This window comes from Ptiloglossa arizonensis, chromosome 8, assembly GCF_051014685.1.
Source record: "Ptiloglossa arizonensis isolate GNS036 chromosome 8, iyPtiAriz1_principal, whole genome shotgun sequence".
NCBI lineage: Eukaryota > Metazoa > Arthropoda > Insecta > Hymenoptera > Colletidae > Ptiloglossa > Ptiloglossa arizonensis.
Genome location: NC_135055.1, coordinates 7,289,390 through 7,308,893, shown reverse-complemented (window position 1 = coordinate 7,308,893; position 19,504 = coordinate 7,289,390). Strand labels below are relative to the sequence as shown.

General features: G+C 39.6%; 2 protein-coding genes across 2 annotated transcripts in view; one reads left to right on the top strand and one right to left on the bottom strand.

The window, feature by feature from the left end:
- The window catches only part of LOC143150747 (uncharacterized), a 170,007-nt gene that overhangs the window by 8,817 nt on the left and 141,686 nt on the right, over positions 1-19,504 (top strand). The window lies entirely within an intron of this gene.
- The window catches only part of LOC143150743 (fibroblast growth factor receptor homolog 1), a 102,815-nt gene that overhangs the window by 74,884 nt on the left and 8,427 nt on the right, over positions 1-19,504 (bottom strand). The window lies entirely within an intron of this gene.

Sequence of the window (19,504 nt, the reverse complement as noted above, 5' to 3'; positions counted from 1 at the left end):
CGAATTGAATAAAGTATAACAGTGGAAAAATAAATATACTATGGAAAAATAAATATAGTTTGGAAAATTAAATATACTATGGAAAAATAAATATAGTTTGGAAAATTAAATATACTATGGAAAAATAAATATACTATGGAAAAATAAATATACTGTGGAAAAATAAATATACTAAGGAAAAATAAATATGGTATGGAAAAATAAATATACTATGGAAAAATAAATATAGTATGGAAAAATAAATATACTATGGAAAAATAAATATAGTTTGGAAAATTAAATATACTATGGAAAAATAAATATAGTATGGAAAAATAAATATACTGTGGAGAAACAGTATTTCGTAAATTAATACAATAACATGAACATTGACAAATCACTCCCTTTGTTCTTGTCCACACGAATTTGGAGAATCTTTCCAGAATGACCGATACAGATCCTTTTGTCCCCTGCGCACGATCCAGTACGCATCGTCGTACAGTAATTGGCGGAATGAGCGCAACGAGGTCGAGTGATTGGCGAGTCTCTCTCTCCGTAAGGTTCCTTCGAGCCTTCGACTTCGCTTCTGCTGTCTGACGCTCGGTAATTGCCTTGCGATTCCGTTTGTTCCATGAATTGACCTTTGAACAATCGCTCAGGGTCACCGCGAACGATCGTACCGCTTTAGAATATCGTCTTCCCGACAAATGTTCGAACTCCGAAGTGATTTCGACAGGTGGCCATTGTTTACGAAATCTTTCACAATTTTTGTTTACACGACCGAGAGGTGAACGATTCTACGTGTAAAAATAAATCGAAAATGTGGAATCAAATTTTTGTTTCCACGAGCCTCTGTTTTCAGGAAAATCAATTTTTGAAACTTATCGATTCTCCAGAAAACAAGAATCTCTAACGAAAAATTTTATTTCGCGTCTTTTATTCGTTCTTTTATTCACAAACGCTGGATTTTGTAATTGGAGTATCGTTAAATTTCAAATGCGTATGAAAGGTTCGATTGGCTGCAGTGACACCAATGATTCGATGAAATTTTTATTCGATTACTTGCGAGAAACTTTTTTTTATATACAAAATTCTTTTATACCTTTCGTTTTTGCTGTTCAATTGAATAAGTATTTCAAGAACAATATCGGTGTGATATCATAAATATTAACCGATGTGATAATAAATATTGACCGATGAAACCGATTACGGGTGTAATATTCTTCAATGTTTTATCTGTGTACCGAGTTTCATAAAACTCGGAGATTCTCAATTGGACGATGTTTCTTATAAGACCGAGTCCAATAAGTGCGGTGAAAGAAAGGCACGAATCGAGAGGGAAAGGAGTCGTCGAGAAGTCATCGAGGCGTCTCTTATTTGCGGTACGCCGCAGCTGCGGTCACCATTATTATGCAATCGGACTATTAGGGACCGGTATTATCGGTCCCCGCAAATAGCTTCATAAGGCGTTCCTCGTGGCCACCGACTATAAATATTGATGATCTGTCGCTGGAGAAAATTACTGATCGGAAAATTTTATCACAGATTTTTCAAGTATTCGAATTATTCGAATACGCTTGAAATATTTAGGTATTCAAATATCAGTAGTCGTGTACTATTATTCGAGTATCGGTATTCGAATAGTATTATTTGACTATCAATATTCAAATAGTATTATTCGACTATCGACATTCAAATAGTATTATTCGGCTATCAGTATTCGAATATTATTATTCGGCTATCGGTATTCGAATAGTATTATTCGACTATCAGTATTTGAATAGTATTATTCAGCTATCAGTATTTGAATAGTATTATTCGGCCATCAGTATTTTAATAGTCTTATTCGACTATCAGTATTTGAATAGTATTATTCGGCCATCAGTATTCGAATATTATTATTCGGCTACCGGTATTCGAATAATATTATTCGACTATCAGTATTCGAATATTATTATTCGGCAATTAGTATTTCAATAGTATTATTCAGCTATCAGAATTCGAATATTATTATTCGGGAATCAGTATTTGAATAGTATTATCCAGCTATCAGTATTTGAATAGTATTATTCAGCTATCAGTATTCGCATAGTATTATTCGACTATCGGTATTCGAATATTATTATTCGAGTTTCAGTATTCGATTATTAGTATTTAAATATCATCATTCGACTATCGCTATTTAAATACCAGTATTTGAATATTATTATTTGAGTATCATTATTCGAATTGCATTCCTCGAAAAAAAGAATGAAAATAAACATTAAGAGTTTGATTCATAGCTCTGGTGGTATAAATATTCAGATACTTGATCGGTGAACAAAATATTCGACTACTTAACATTCAAATAAACACGCACACATTCGAATAGTACTCAAAGAATCAAGTGCATATTCGAATAGTATTTGAACATCGAAATGCATATTTTAATAGTATTCGACAAGTCCCAGTTCTAATGTTCTCTCGTTCGTTCAACGACAAGGCAATCGATCGACCACGGACGAACAGACTGTGTCCGGTCAAAGTCGACCAGGAAGTCGATTAATCGCGGCTGATACGTAAATCGTGCACGCTCGAGTAAACGCGGATCGCGTTCGTTGCCGCGCATTGTCGGAATCTGTTTGTAGAATTAAATGCAATCGTGCAACACGTAGCGATGGGATTGATCTTCCCTCTTCTGGAAAGTCTTTCGATATTTCTGGGACAAATATGATCGAAAATATCCAAAATATAACAACGTATACACGTGACTTAGATACAACAATAGATTATTCGATATTTCTCCGGCACAATTGCACCAAAAAAAGAAAGTTCAAAATCATCTCGTACAATTATACCAAAGATGATTCAAACACACTCAGAAACTTTTTATATACGTAACGACCCTTGACAAGGTTATTTCATTAATTACATTATATTGCACAATTGCACCAAAAAAGAAAGTTCAAAATCATCTCGTACAATTATACCAAAAATGATTCAAACACACTCAGAAACTCTTTATATACGTAACGACCCTTGACAAGGTTATTTCATTAATTACATTATATTGCACAATTGCACCAAAAAAGAAAGTTCAAAATCATCTCGTACAATTATACCAAAGATGATTCAAACACACTCAGAAACTTTTTATATACGTAACGACCCTTGACAAGGTTATTTCATTAATTACATTATATTGCACAATTGCACCAAAAAAGAAAGTTCAAAATCATCTCGTACAATTATACCAAAAATGATTCAAACACACTCAGAAACTCTTTATATACGTAACGACCCTTGACAAGGTTATTTCATTAATTACATTATATTGCACAATTGCACCAAAAAAGAAAGTTCAAAATCATCTCGTACAATTATACCAAAAATGATTCAAACACACTCAGAAACTCTTTATATACGTAACGACCCTTGACAAGGTTATTTCATTAATTACATTATATTGCACAATTGCACCAAAAAAGAAAGTTCAAAATCATCTCGTACAATTATACCAAAAATGATTCAAACACACTCAGAAACTCTTTATATACGTAACGACCCTTGACAAGGTTATTTCATTAATTACATTATATTCTATTAATGATATTAATATTTCCTTAATTACTCAAATAGTTTTGATATCCTTTGTGTCTTGAATGATATTATTATGACACGGCACGATCAGATTGCACGCAATTACTGAAGATTCCTAAACGATAAACAGGGTCGGGCCCATCGCTAGAAGCGTCGTGTGCTGTGGTTCCACTGGCTGGGCCCACGTGCGCGCGCGCGCGCGATCCTGTCGCCGCGTTACACCATGTAACTGATTTCGTGTACACGAGACCGCAGACGGCTTTTAAAAATACAACCCGGCCACCGAGTAACGAGAGGAAGTACTTAGGCTCGCATGCTGCGTGTTGATTTAATCGTCGATTTTATTTTTTTCACCGCCCCAGGATCCCCCTTTTCCTTTCGCGAAGAACAGTCTCTCCTCTGTGATACGTGTATCATTTCACCAAACAAGTACATTATCGTCGTTGTTGCAACAACAACGTCTTTTAATATCCATCGACCGACGAACAGGCCCGAAAAATATCCATAGGCAAGTAAAATAAACAAAATACCACCGAAAGTGAAACATAATCGTTTATTAAAATACAACAGAAGCGAACGATGGTTTTCCTTTTTGGAAAGAAGTGTTTCCATTAATTAAGCAAATTGGAAAAAAATCGTAATGCAATCGCGCGGAGTCGAGATACTTTTAAACCTTACCTCGAAACAATAAACCGTCCCAACGAAGTTTACCCAAGCCATGAAAACACGTGGATGTTTCCCGATGCACTTCGCGCGAGCCGAGTCTCGCGAACGATAATACTTGTTCAAACAAATCCACGATCCTTTAAAGACGGGTGGGAAACAAGTTCGTTTGTTTCGTTGGTCGGTGGCTGCACCCGTGGCTTCATAAAACGACCCTCGAAGGGTTGAACGCGGGAGAGATCATTCTTCTCGTGGCACGCGCCGAAAGGCACGCGTGAGAAGGCCCACCTGGCGACGAAATGTAGCAAGAACTCGCGCGAACAACGTCGTAACACGCTTTAACGCGCTCACCGCCAAGAGCGTTTCGCTTGGTCTAGGTTAGGTTCCAACTATGGCTGGAATTGCTCGGTGAATTTCCACTGTAAACAGAGTGGAGATGGTAACGATCGACGTTTCAGGTAACGCGTTGTTTTTCAACTTTCGGGACAAAATTAAATATATGATAAATTTATGAAAATGTTTTGTTTGTTTTGTAATCGAGATCGTAACCGAAAAATTGTCACCTCGAAAGGATCGGTCTGGGTAATGAATGGAACAAAGTTCGAGAAGACTTTTCGTTGTCGTTAGGAAATCAAAGATGGACGCGTTACTTTTAACCTCTGTACTCTGAATTGATTCGAGTTACCATTTATGTACCATTGCAGGCTTTCTTTTCAAGCAATCAGTTCAATGAATAATAATACATTATTTTCCTATACTTTTCCATAAATAGGAACAACTATTCTCAAACCTAACCTCAAAATTGTTCGAGTAAGATAACTCGAGATGTTCGAATGGAACAAAATTAAGATGGACGTGATTTATTGTTGGGATGACGTAAAAATTAGTCCAAGAGTTCAAAACTCGTTACTTTGTATTGAAATTTGTATTTCTTCTCCATTGACGTGATATTTTTCTACGCACGATCCCGATCTACGTCTGTACAATGACTTCATCTGTGAATTAAATTCTTTGGCATCAAGTGTAACGTGCGATTTGCATATTCACCATATAGATTCCGCAGACTGAGATTACTATTCGAATTTGAATTTTTATCTTATCTACCATCGCGGAAGAACACCTGTGATTTATTTTCTCCTTGCATGTATCATTAAAGAGGATTACAGCGATTAATCGTGGTTACGGATAGATTAGATTTTATAATACACATTGCTACAATCTCCACGTAATTACGACAATCATACCCTGACTCAGTCTCTGAACGAGAGTCAAGTTCAAAGTCGTATCGTGCTCAAGTCCACAGAGCCGTTAAGTATCTATGATAAAAATGAATTCTGTACCGAGCGTGATCAAATCGACTGAAGATAACAGTCACTAACTAGGCACGCAGCTGTGCACTTTCTAACGAGACCTGCAACCGTATCTGCGACCCAATTCATTTTTTAATGGCCAAAGCGTTTTATCTAGAAAGGAATAGTTGCCAAACATGGTTAAATTAATTACAGATGCAATTACGGATTAGTTTTGTAACTTTGTAGTTTCTAACAGTTTCGTATTTGTAACCTAAATTGTCCGATACCATTATTAAAAAAAGAAACGTCTTGGGCTTGTAATTTAAGTTTCCAATGATATGCAAATGTATTTGTGGATCAAATGCTTCTTCAGGATAACAAACATTTTACCAAGAATGAAATTTTTATAAAATTCGATGAAACTAGTTGAAAATAAAATCACAAATTGTCCAAGCTGGTAAGTTTGCACTTTCTAATAATATTTCAACTAGTTTATCGATATTACAAAATTTCTTCGACAAGAGCAACAATTAAAACTCATTTTTCAATGTTTCTACATTCCTCCTAAACGTTGATATATTATAGATGCCAACTGCAAACCACGTTCTAACAATATTTATTATTGCAAAGCAACAGTTCTCGAAACACGATCAAACTAATTAAAACCCAACATCCGATATCGCTACGTTTCTCCTAAGCAGTGCCATAGTTATCAACTACGATCAGATCGAACGAGGACGAAATCTTTGATTCACTATCGTACAAAATTTCAAAGAAAGCAATACGTTTCGTTCGCCAATAATATATTTCTACTGTGTTTCTTGTTATTCCTATTACTTCTTTCTTCAGCATCTAAGGAGCAATTTCGTTTCGTTGCTGGCCGCCCGATTCGCTTTGTCTCGCACGCACGCTTCTCGTGCGCAAGCAGCGCAGTAATTAGCGAATTCAGATTTCAGCCGATAAATTAAACCGCGAGTTCGTGCTGAGCGCATCTACGGTCGCAATGGCTGCGCGCGTGCACGTGCAGTCGCGCGCCCGGAAATCTATGCGCTTGCAGTCTTCTGTGATGTGCACGAGAATTCCATGAGATATTCATACCGATGGAACACCGTTTATCAGGACGAGATTCGTCAAATACTGAGTTAGAAACCCCGAAAACCTAACAAAAATTCGAAAGCTTGTGGTTTTTGGTAATTAAATTGTAATCGACGACATCCTTTTCCAAGGCAAGAAAACTGACGAAACATCTGTAGTATTGCACGTATAAAAAGAATGTGCACGAGAATTCCATGAGATATTCATACCAATGGAACACTATTTTTATCAGGACGAGATTCGTCAAATACTGAGTTAGAAATCCCAAAAATTCGAAAGCCTGTGGTTTTTGGTAATTAAATTGTAATCGACGACATCCTTTTCCAAGGCAAGAAAAATGACGAAACATCTGTAGTACTGCACGTATAAAAAGAATGTGCACGAGAATTCCATGAGATATTCATACCGATGGAACACTATTTTTATCAGGACAAGATTCGTCAAATAGTGAGTTAGAAACCTCGAAAACCTTACAAAAATTCGAAAGCCTTTTGGTAATTAAATTGTAATCGACGACATCCTTTTCCAAGGCAAGAAAACTGACGAAACATCTGTAGTATTGCATGTATAAAAAGAATGTGCACGAGAATTCCATGAGATATTCATACCAATGGAACACTATTTTTATCAGGACGAGATTCGTCAAATAGTGAGTTAGAAACCCAGAAAACCTAACAAAAATTCGAAAGCCTGTGGTTTTTGGTAATTAAATTGTAATCGACGACATCCTTTCCCAAGGCAAGAAAAATAATGAAACATCTGTAGTACTGCATGTGTAAAAAGAATGTAGTACTTTTAAAAAGTGTAAACAAGTTGCAACTTCATCGTCTGGATAACGAAAGAGAAATTCTCCAAATTTTGAAAATAGTGTATTTTGGTCGGACGCGTTGAGAATGTGATGAAAAGTTGAGGAACTGGAGGAAATTTAATCAGAGAAATTGGTGCGTGTCAATGGCCTTGGACGACGATACTAGGTTCCCTAAACGTTGGAGTTAACGTTGAGTTTCTTTTGTAAAATTCCAGAAAATTCAGTTCCCCTTATGGCGCCGGCGAGAAGCCAGGAATTAAGAAGAATTCGACGCCGGAGAAACAAGACGAACATCTGCGGCTCCAATACAACGGTAACTTCTTTTGCACTGGGTATTCTGGGAACACCGAAAGATGACTCTTGAAACAATAAAGCGAAAATGTGGAACGATTGTCCGTCATCGATCTTGTACTTGAAAGGGAAAATAATCCTCGGAAGATACGGGCCTGAGACGAAAATATTATTGAACTTGCTTGGCTATGAAAAATGTAACGCTCATTTCTTAACAAAGCATCAACAGACAATGGTACACGAACCTCCCTTTATCATACAATAGGAGAATATAACGTTTTTGACCAAGGATGGGTATATACTTGGAATTATTTGAATATTGGAATAATATTATTAAAATTGGAACGTATTCGTATATTTTTCTAATATATTAGGTCTGAGATTACTCGTCGCGCCACACTGTCCAAGTACATGCCACGAACCTCTAATTACTTCATTTGTGGACGAAATATTCGGATACTCTGGTTTCAAATTGTTAAGTATTCGAATAGAATATCCAATAATAAAAAATTCGAAAATCGAGTATTCGAATAGCCAAGTGCTAGAAGAGTCAAGCATTCGAGCATAAAATATTCGAATAATCAAGTACTCGAACACCGAGTATTCGAATAATCAAGTACTCGAACACCGAGTATTCGAATAATCAAGTACTCGAACACCGAGTATTCGAATAATCAATTATCCGAGTATTTGAGTGATATTCGCCGAATGCCGCAACCACTGTATGGTTTCACTATTGAAATCCAGAAAAAATTCATCAACTGATCCTAGCTTCGTAGCTATTAGTAGGTTACCATTGAAACGCGTAACGCTGATGAGTTTCTATTCATACGCGCGCGGTACGAAGTGTCGGTACCGTGCAAAGGCATCTGACACGGTATATATAGACGCGTAATAAAAGGGCTCTGATGACGGTTGAAAAAGTAATTGTCACCGTCGATCGACGGTCGTTAATCATCGTGGAAAAGGAATACACCGAGTTGGCCAGGATCTGGCCAGCTGGACGGTTTTCGCAGCGACGAGTCTATTAATCGCCAACAGCAGGCGAGAAGAAAACGGACAGCCGTTTGTCAGGGAATTAAAACGTTCCGTGGACGGCGGCGTCCAATTCAGAAGTCATCTGTCTTCGCTTACGTCGAGCCTTATGCGACCACTTTACATTACGCGGCCTACCATGCATACGAGATCGTTGCGATGTCGACCACAGTACCACCACCGCCATGGAACAGTTGCAGCCAACCATTCGCGGACGACTCGGATGGTTCGATAAATTTCCCGAGACGTTGCACGTCTGTTTCATCGTAACGAATTCACGAAGATTCTCCGCGAAGCCTAATGATAATAAGAGCGTCATGCCATCGCTTTATATCACGCGCTCTACCGTGCATACGAGATTGCACCGAAGCAGCTCTACCAGGAGAGCTTGCAGGCTTCCTTGCGGTACGACTCAGCAAGGGTACGATAAATTTTCGAGGACGTGGCGCGTCTGCTTCGTGGTAGCATGCTTGGGGGAAAAACGTCTTCAAAGTCTGACTGCAGGATGGCCATTTTGTAACACGTGGTCTAACCTCCGCAATAAGATCGCCATCGATACGAGTAGAGGATTCACAGACTCGGTACTGAACGTTGGCCAACTTGGTTGTCGTTTTTCACGGATCTTATCTATTTTGGAAGATGTTGCACGTCCATTTTATTGCAACCAATTCTTCAAAGCCTTCTAGCAGGATGAACATTAGGTGGTCATTTCGTGGCGAGTAGTTTAACCTTCGCACGAGATCGCATCAATGTAAGTAGTTGCGCCGAGGATTTAGAGATGTACTTAACGATAAGAGATCCTGGTTGTCGTTTTTGGAAGATCCTTTGGAAGATGTTCGGCGTCCATTTTATTGCAACCAATCTTTCAAAGTGTTCTGGTAGGAAGAATATATTAGGTGGCCATTTTGTTTCATGTGGTCTAACTTCTGCGGGAGATCTCCTGGATGCAAGTAACCACGATAAGGATTTAAAGAGGTACGCAACGATGGGTCTTCGTTGGAAGATTGGGAGATGTTGCGTGTCTATTTTAATACAACCAATCGTTCAATAGATGGAACACTGGGTTGCCATTTTATGTCACGTGGTCGGAACTCTGTACGAGATCTCATCGATGCCGTGTTAAGGCTCGAGAGACGTACTTAAACTTTTAAGTTCACTTAACGATGGTGAATTTCGTTGTTGTCTTTGGAAGATTAAGTAGTCTATCGATCGGAAGAACATCAGGTGGCCATTTAGAACTGCTTAGTCTAACCTCTGCACGAGATCTCATCGATGCGAGTAACCACATTAAGAATTTAGAGACTCGCTTAACGATGACTAATCGTACTTGTCGTCTTTGAAAGATATTGCGTGTTCGTTTTATTGCAACCGATCGTTCGATAGGTAGAATACTGGGTTGTCATTTTATGTCACGTGGTCTAAACTCCGCATGAGATTTCATCGATACCGTGCTAAGGATTGAGAAACGTACTTAATAATAGTGAATTTTCTCGTCAACTTTCAATGATTAAGAAACCATTTGACCCGAAGAATATCAGGTGGTCATTTTGTATCACGTGATCCACACTTCGCACGAGGTTGCATTTCAGCGAGTACGGTTGGCTACGTTAACGATAACAAACTTGGATACAGTCTTTGAGAGAGTCGATAAATTTGGAACAGTATTGCGTACTAGTTTCGTAGCAACCAGGTTTGTAAAAAACCTCCCCAACTGTTTCGAAACTTGATCTAACCGCAAGAAAAGTGGTCATGTGACCACTTTTTATCGCGCGGTATAACCTCCAAACGCAATTGCAGCGATGCAACTGATATCTTTCCCGGAGTCATAAAGACGTTGCAATTAACGATAGCAAACTTCGTCGCAATTTCTGGAGGACTCGATAAATTTGGACAGACGTCACGTAAGTATTTGTCTTATCTCGATCGTTGACGATTACGAAAAAGTTACGTGACCATTTTCTATCGAGTGGTGTAACTTCCACGCGATATTCTAACGATGCAACTGCACATGGACCAACTACTAGAGACGTTGCAATAACGATAGAAAATTTCGTTGCAATCTGTGCACGATTTTGTAAAATTTCAAAGAGGCCAGAGACGTCCGATATTACCATGAACAGGTATACTGAGAACCTCGAAAATTATTCCTAATCATAAAAATATTGCATGCGATCAAAGAACACTGTTTTCAGGTGGAATATCGAGCAATATTTATCGACGATAACACGGCCATTTAACCTCGAGATTCCAGGCAAAACCTTGCTTCGCAGGGTTAAAACGTCCGGCATTAAATTAGCATTCGAACGTCCAGCTAGACTCGACATACGATACTGATATGGGTATTATCTCTACTTTAGCAAAGGCTCGACAGCCATTGGTCGTTCAGAGGAATTTGGCTTTTCGCAAAAGGGATATAACGTATTTTAACAAGGATTTTACGTTCAGGAGGTTACGTTCGTTAAACACAATTTTTGTTAACCCAAGGATACACACGTACATGTAAATACACTTTGTCGGTCTAGATACATACATTTTAATTTTAATAGTAAATTTTTGTATTACTTATTCAGTCGTTTAAATATTAGGTTGTTCGGAGAGTCGTTTCGTTTTTCAAAATGAAGAATATATATTTTAATAAAATGTTTATACACTAAAAAACGAAATGACTTTCCGAACAACCCAATAACTCAAAATAAAATTGTACTTCTTTTGTTTCATATACATATATTTTAATTTTGATAAAAAATTTTTTTATTTCTTATTCAGTCGTTTAAATAACTTAAAATAAAATTGTTCTTTTCTTGATCCTACAATCTTTCAACACGTAATGTTAAATCGAGTAACTACAGAGGAATAGTACTTATTCTCAAATAGATCGATCTATAAAATACGTTCGACAATTGAGGTTAGATTTGGAAATGTACACATGTCTTCATTTGAAGATTAATTACATTTTTTTTTATCGCAATGTTTTCGTTATAATTCTATTAGACAAGCAAGAGGCGAATTCGCTGAAATGCTTCAACGTTGAGATTGAGAGGATTAGGTGAATTAGAGTGTTGTACGACGTAACATCTGAGACCAAGAGATAAGTGAGGTTGCACCAGTTCGCGAAGATAAAGTCCTTTGTTGCTCGCTCATTAAAGAGAAATCTTCCGATACCGTGAAAAAGTTGCTCTCGAAGAAACTTTGGTCCAACGAGAATCGAAAACATCGATAGGCTATCGTCCGATCTTCGTAAACGAAAAAATATTATCCTTGAAAGGACCTTCAGAGATATAAAACTACAAATACCACTTTTATACCTTAAAGCGACTTGCATCGATCATTCCATTCCTCCCGTCAATTTTTCCACCAATTCCTCCTCCGTAAAATTTTATAATAACTTTCGCAACGAATTACCTGTTATCGTTCTAACGTACGATTAAATTATTCGTGAGCACGAGTGTAAAATTCAACACGGCGCAATATTCGCGGAAAAAGTTCGATTAACGAATCGAAAGATAATTCTCGATCCGTTATTTGTTCGATGAAGATTGCGATCCGAGTTGTGCAATCAAATTATGTTCCGTTCGTATCGAGGGCGGTGAACTCCGCGGCGATGCACCACGTTCGCGGAATTGTTTTGTCGTTTTTGGCACGGATGATAAGCCCGAATGACGTCGCTCCGTGATCCGTTGTACCGTCGAAAGTCGAGCCGCCATTAATCTTCGCGACGAATCGTTAATTCGACACGATCCAATTCGAGCCGTCTTCTCGTTTCGTAGTCCGCGTTAAAGCCGAGTCGTTACGCTCGGGATCGAGATAAGATGTAATTCTACTCCCGATTCTACGGCAAGATTGCCTATCCTTTATTAAAATCTTCACGTGCCACAGTGTTCGTCTCGACGATAAGGTCACCGATGACGTAAATGTGTGCCGTGGGACACTATTCGCGCGAAAGAATTTGGGCACCCGATGTTATCGAAGGCATTACTGATCCCTCGCCACTTGCCAAGTGACGTTGCTCTGAAATCTCCCCTACTTCCTTCAGTCAGTGAACGATTGAAAAGTCGGAATAATATTAGGGTAACGAATAGGGTAATTTTGATCACCTCGATGCGGAAATATCTACGAGAAATTAAAGAGAAAAGAAGTTTCGAAAAGTAGAGAATCCGTACAACTTATTCGTTTAACATTGTCCTCTATCCAGAACGAAAATCAAATAATACGAAGTAAGTTTTACGTATCTTTGGATTTATTTGTTCGAAACCGTCGAGGATATTTATAATTTAATAGAGAAAGAATTTTAATCGAGGAAAATGTTTCGCCGCTGGAAAAACACGTTTCAAGACTCTACGGGCTACACGAATATTAAAAACAAAATTTCTCTCGAACGAGTGTATGTACTCGATTGCGTCAAAACGACTGGATAGATTTCGATAAAAGTTTACATTCAAGTTTCCTGTTCTCGTCCGAATACTTGATTCAATTCCCAGTATAATGGATTCATGGATAATGTTGGTCACCCCTTGCAGTAATTTTGATTTTTTCGACGATGTCGTTGTTCGTAACAATTGCGAAAAATGTCTTCGATCGATTCGAGAGAGGACTAAAGTCTGCACGAAAAGATCGAGTAACCTTTTTCTCTATGTTCTTTAACAAAGAAAAGAGAATTAAGGATGGCGAACATTAAACGAAATTTTTCATTTTCTTATTCAGAGAGTGTTCGAATAAATCGAGCGAATAATTCGACGAAAACAATAAGAGAAAGGAATTATTTTTATTCAGAAATACACCGTGTAGAAAAATGTCCACCCTCACCGACGTATCAATTTTGAAATTTGCCAGTCAGATAATCGTGTTCGGAGCGCCCTTTCGAAATGGTCGACGTATCCCGAAAATTCGATTACTTCGATCGCCGACGAGGGTCCATCCGTCTTGGTAGCACCTCGTCGGGTATCAATTAAGGCCAGTTTTTAGCGCGCGACGCGACCGGGGCCGAGGGGTTTTTAATTAACCGCGTCGCGGCGAGATTTGTGGCGTCGAAAATAAACGGCCGTGCCGTGAAATTTATTAATAACCGGCGGACACGCGCGCGTCCGTATTTATGCATTTACGAGAGCAGCCACCGTGTTCGCGTCAGTAGACGGGTGCTCCGCGAAGAAAAAGCCTGCCCACGCGCTCCCACGGGGCGACCCCTCGCTACCGATATGCCCCGCACCCCCCCTCGCCCAACGTACCACTGGTGTCGCGCGTTTCCATTAACCGCGGCCAACCCGATCGACCCGGTCGCCCGTTACTTCAACCAGAAACGCGATTCGCTCGGGAGCACGATCTCTCGAACAACCTTGGTACACAGGGTGCCGAGTCGACCGTGCCCCCTATTCTACAGATCCTTGTTACCCCGTAGAGACATAAATCTCTCGACGCACGCGCGAAGACGCGGGCTTCTCGACACACGATCTCCGACTCGATATTCTCTCAAAACTCCGGGCTACTTGTTAGCTTCACTTCGAGCAATCTCTTGTTCGTCGAATGTTTATTCGTAACGTAAAACCGACCGTGATTGTTCATTTGTGGGAAAGTATAGAGAGAAAAGATCTTCTTTCGCAAAAATGTTCAGAAGAGAGCGAAAACGAATAGGGTAATTTTGGTCGGCTCGATGCGGCAATATCTACGAGAAATGAAAGTGACAAAGTTTCGAAAAGAAGAGAATCTATACACCTTGTTCGTTTGATATTGTCCTCGATCGAGAACGAAAATCGAATAATACGAAGTAAGTTTTACGTATCTTTGGATTCGTTTATTCAAAACTGTCGAGGATATTTACAAAGAGATATTAAATCACGTTGAGAAGTTAGAAAGACTTTGGAGGAAGGGTAGTGTTGACTGATCTTGTTCACGAGAAAACACGAACGAATAGAAATTCCATTCAATGATTTACAACAATCGTATCCTGTGTGTATTTGTCATATCCTGTATATTTATTAAACTCGGTCACAGAAATCACAATAATACAACGATTTACGTGCATACAAGTATTGTAATACAATATTCAGCGGATACATTAAACCGCCAGGTTCATATTTTTTCAGTCCTTCGTTACAAGCATAAATATCCCTGCAATAGTATGGATTCTTTGTTTACTTTGGTTTCTCGCTAGTTAGCCGTAGACTCGCCCGACCACGTGTAGGTACTTTCGAATCAAGTGTTTCTGGTTCGATCCAATTTGCTCTCCAATCAATACAAGCGATCGTCCCTACCAAGGTGCGATTACTATCTCCGTATTTCATCCGAATCTGCTATCGTCGCGTACGCGGAAGTCGATGCGCACGCGCGCGCATCAATAAACATTAACCAGCCCCTGGAATCGATCCCAGCGTAATAAGTTCATTACGCCAACAGAGTCCATTATAACGTCGCGAAAGAACCGGATTAGTTTCCTTCCGGGAGCCACGCCAGGCCAGCTAATAACACACAGCGTTGATTAAACCGCGCATGCGCGCGCAAGGGAGAATCCTCTTTCCGCGCGAGACGAGAATCAATTAGACATCATCTCGGCTGGCTTTTTATCGCGAAATAATTGGCCCCGAGATATTATCGCAATAAATCTTTCGACTGGCCGCGTCTGGTACTCTATTAGCTGTATACAAAATGATCGAACTGTACCATCGCAACAAAGTAATAATGCTACCGCGTCATCGATAACTCGAGTCCCCGATAACGCCCCGGAAATTAATCAGAAACAGTGTCCGGCGTTAAAAATGAAAATTTCCTTTTCGATATTCATCGATGGTTTATTTTCTTTGTTCATTCGACCTGTTTATCGCGTAGATGTCGTGTGTATTGTTCCAGTAAAATAATTATCTATCATGCGAGATACAAGAGAATGGATCTCTCTCGAAACCTAACCTCAATTGCACCTGATCTCAATCAATCAGAAATTCTGCGCCAATGAGAAAAGTACTCGTGCAGTCTTTTTGGAAAATTCGACGATTAATTTGTATCGCCTTATCTATCTTTATTTATTTTGAAAAATAGTGGAAAGTAAATTGTACCCGTACGGTATGGTTTCTACGATAATAGTAACACTTTGTTTCAATCTTATTCAGTGGTATGGGCTGGTAGGTTTGTTCAAAGTTTGCACAGAGGGGGGGTGATTGGACGTCTTCGTTATAGACGCCATTCGCTGCAGTGAATTTTTAGTCTATCTTCGCCGACCTTCGGGATAAATTCGCGCGTCTCGACAAGGGAAAAGGGAGAAAAAGGGAGTCCCGGTTGAGCCCCAGGACGATAATCGATGAAAGTTCGCCCGAGAGAGACGTTCAGATCGGATATTATTGGTTCCAACCCCCTGCGCGTTACAGAGTCACCGCGCGAGCATACTCTCTACTCGTTGATTTTCTTCGAGCACCAGTGACGGGAGACCGATGATAACGCAAATAATAATCGATGATGTGTAACTCGATGCAACGTCGTTGCGAATAACCACGATAGAGGCTTGATAATGGAAAACGAGGCCCGCCTGTGCGCTGTACGAGTTAATTAAGAAGTACGCGGCGACGTGTTTTGTTCATACGTTTCATACGCGCTTTTTTATGTTTCGCGTACACGCGATATTCGTTTTAACGTACCCGGCTCCTCTTTTTTATACATTTTTCACTCTTGCAATCGTTGCAGGTGTGCCTCCAGGAAGATTGTATTGAATGTGATGTAAGAAAATGTACTTCAAGGAGCTACTATGGTTTCAAAAATGACAATGTATTGGGTTTTCGGTTGTCCGTAGTTATTGAACGGAATAATGACTCGAGGGATATCGGGGTGTGGAATTTCAAATAAATTGAGTTTTCGTACTTCGTTTTCTTACAGTGTACAACTATGAAAATATGTGTGCAAAACTATATGCTTCGATTCGTGATAAGAGAAATTTTAAATGCGTTTTTCTCGGAACGTTATTTTTTAAACTGGCTTCCATGATATATTTCGAGAGATCTTCGACGCGTTAAAAATGAAATAAAGCTGAAAATATAAATTCAGAATTTAAAGCTTCTGTTATAATTATATCCTTTCCAATGAAAATACTTTTTCACCCTCTCTTTTTGATGAAGGAATCGACTGGTATCGTTAAAGTTAATAAAGCATCATTTTTCGAGTAGGCGTTAAAGAAGGAGCTATAACTTCAATAATTTTTAATATTTGTGGATGGAAAAATACTGTATGTACTTGTAAGATGGATAAACAAACACCTGGAAAATCTGGTTGCAAAATGGTCGACCTACCACTAAAAAATCTTCGAAAATGTTATCTTCGAGGTATTTGAGTAACAAAATGTTCCGAACGCATGGAACTCGTGTTTTTAACTTTATAATACAAAGAGAGGACTAAGAAAATACAGAATCACCCGGTCCAGTATATCATAATAGCTTTCGCGAGGACAAGGTGGGCCAAAAAAGACCCGAGGAACCAGCTAGACTTAAAAGTATAAGAATACGGACCCGACAAGATGATCAGAAATTCATCAAGGCGAAACGAATAACAGAAGAGTAGATTATTTTCGGTTTATGTTATTAAACACGAACGTAGACGTAGAAAAACGAAAAATACACGAATACGTAAAACGCGAGCAATAATGTCAGTGGTAGTGGCTAATCTCGATTCTTCTAAGGTACTAATTGCTACTGTACGATCTCATCGAGAAGTCAGCTGCAACTAACGGGGTACGCGCGCAACTATCGAGGTGGCGCTCGTCGAGGTTCTTGATCATCAAGAATGCAAGAGATGTGTAATAATTATCGGAACAAGTGGAATGCTCCGCTGCAATGGTAGCTCCAGTAGAAGCGCCGCCATCAGTCCAGAAGAAAAAGTCCTCTCGAGCGTTCTCTTAATTGATCACGTTCGTTCAACCCTCTCCCCTCGTTGCTTCCTCTATTCCGCCGATTCTCTTTCTGCTCGCGCGCGCGAGTTTGCATCGTGCCGCGATAAATTACGCCGCTCTCTCCTGACAATTACCGGCGTGGTTAAGCAGCATTAGTGTCGCGGCGATTTGCATTCGTGCTCGTCGGTTTTTCGCTGCCAGGGACAATACGCATGCGCGACGCGCGAGAACGCATGCGCGTCGCCGTACCATTCCAGCGTGATCTAGGAACCGGCTAGACACCGTTGCTCGGCAATTAATTACGCACGAGAATTCAATAATGAGGGCTTGTTGCACGTGAATCCAAATTAAGGGATAATGTACTGTGACACGAGCATGCGCTTCAACACGTGTATACTTTAAGCGAGGACATTCGCGCGGAAATCGACTTCCGATCGAGCTTCCAAGATTACATTGTTTTTTCGAAAATAGTGTAACTCTCAACGGTGAATTCAACATGGTAAATATTCGAACAATATATTTTTCAACCGTTTTGAAAAGTATAAGCTTACTTTGGTATTTCTTTCCAGACGATAGAATTTTTCTTTTCGTTAAAACAGTGGTAATTGTGATATCTAGTATGTAATATATTATGTATAAGTTGGGTGTTTCTAGTTTTGGAAGAGCAAGTGTGCCGACGTGCAATTTTTGAATATTCAATTTGTGTAATATATATATTATACATGTGGTACAGCAAAAGTTGCGTTCTTTTACAAACCTATTCCAACACTTTCAATGCAAAAGTTCAATTTTCCTAAATTCGATTTCTCAAGGGTACATCAATTTTTCAAGTTTCAAAAAATTCGCTTTTTGATACTCTTTAATCCACATTCTAACCTTTTGTACTCCTTATTTTTTTTTATCTACCACCAATTTCTTCGTTAATTTTCAAAATTGATCGGAAAAGAGTCTCGATAAAATGTTGTACTACAGAGTTTGTATCAAATATATTTTTCAAAAATATATTAAGTAGTAAGGTAGTTGTGTAACGTCTAGTCTAGTCTAGATATTAGAATTGGTATAAAAAAATGCGATGTCGAACCACACTCGACACAGGAATGGTGAAGATTAAGAGCACATGAAATGGTAGTTGGCAGTTACAATGTTTTTTCAAAAAATTTACTTATCACTCTCTACACCTTAAGCTTCGAGAAAACGTTAAAAATGTTTAGTCTCCCCTGCTGTCACGTCGACTACCATGTCACCCACATTTAGGTGTCCTGGAGAGTTTACACAAAGGACCCAGACCTAACCCTGACGCTTGCAAACTTCGACCAAACGATAGTCCCGTGATAAGTGATAAGATAGAACCGTGGAATATTTTTATTTTCCACGCTACGATTTAAAGGAACATCGAGGGGGCCCCCTAGTCGAGGAAACCGAAACGTGGCGACGCGTTAACGGAGACTAGGACTCGACCTGGGCAGTTCCTACGGTGTAGGCATATCCGACGAAAAGTGGTCCTTAACTGCACTTGACTTTCGAGACGAAGGCCAGAAAGAACGAAGGAGGTGGGGTTCACGCGGGTACTGGGCACGGTCAAAGGAGGGATAGAAACGTCCATTATTCTATTCCGACGAAGTGAGGCCGGCAATCTGGCCTTATAAAATAAACCACTCTAGCGGCCGCGGTCGGCGCGATCTGTCAAATAAATCGTAGCTCGTTTCTTACGAGCTTACTTACCCGCCTTCGCTCCCGCCCCGCTCGCTCGCTTCGTCCATCGAGCTCGATTTCGTCCCTCCGCGGCTAGGCGTACGTGAAATAACACACCGTGGTGGCAAAGACAGCGAGAGATTTGTCTTCGACGCGGTCGCGCTCCAGACGGGGATTAAAGAAGACGAAGAAGCTCGCGGGAAACTCGTGGGG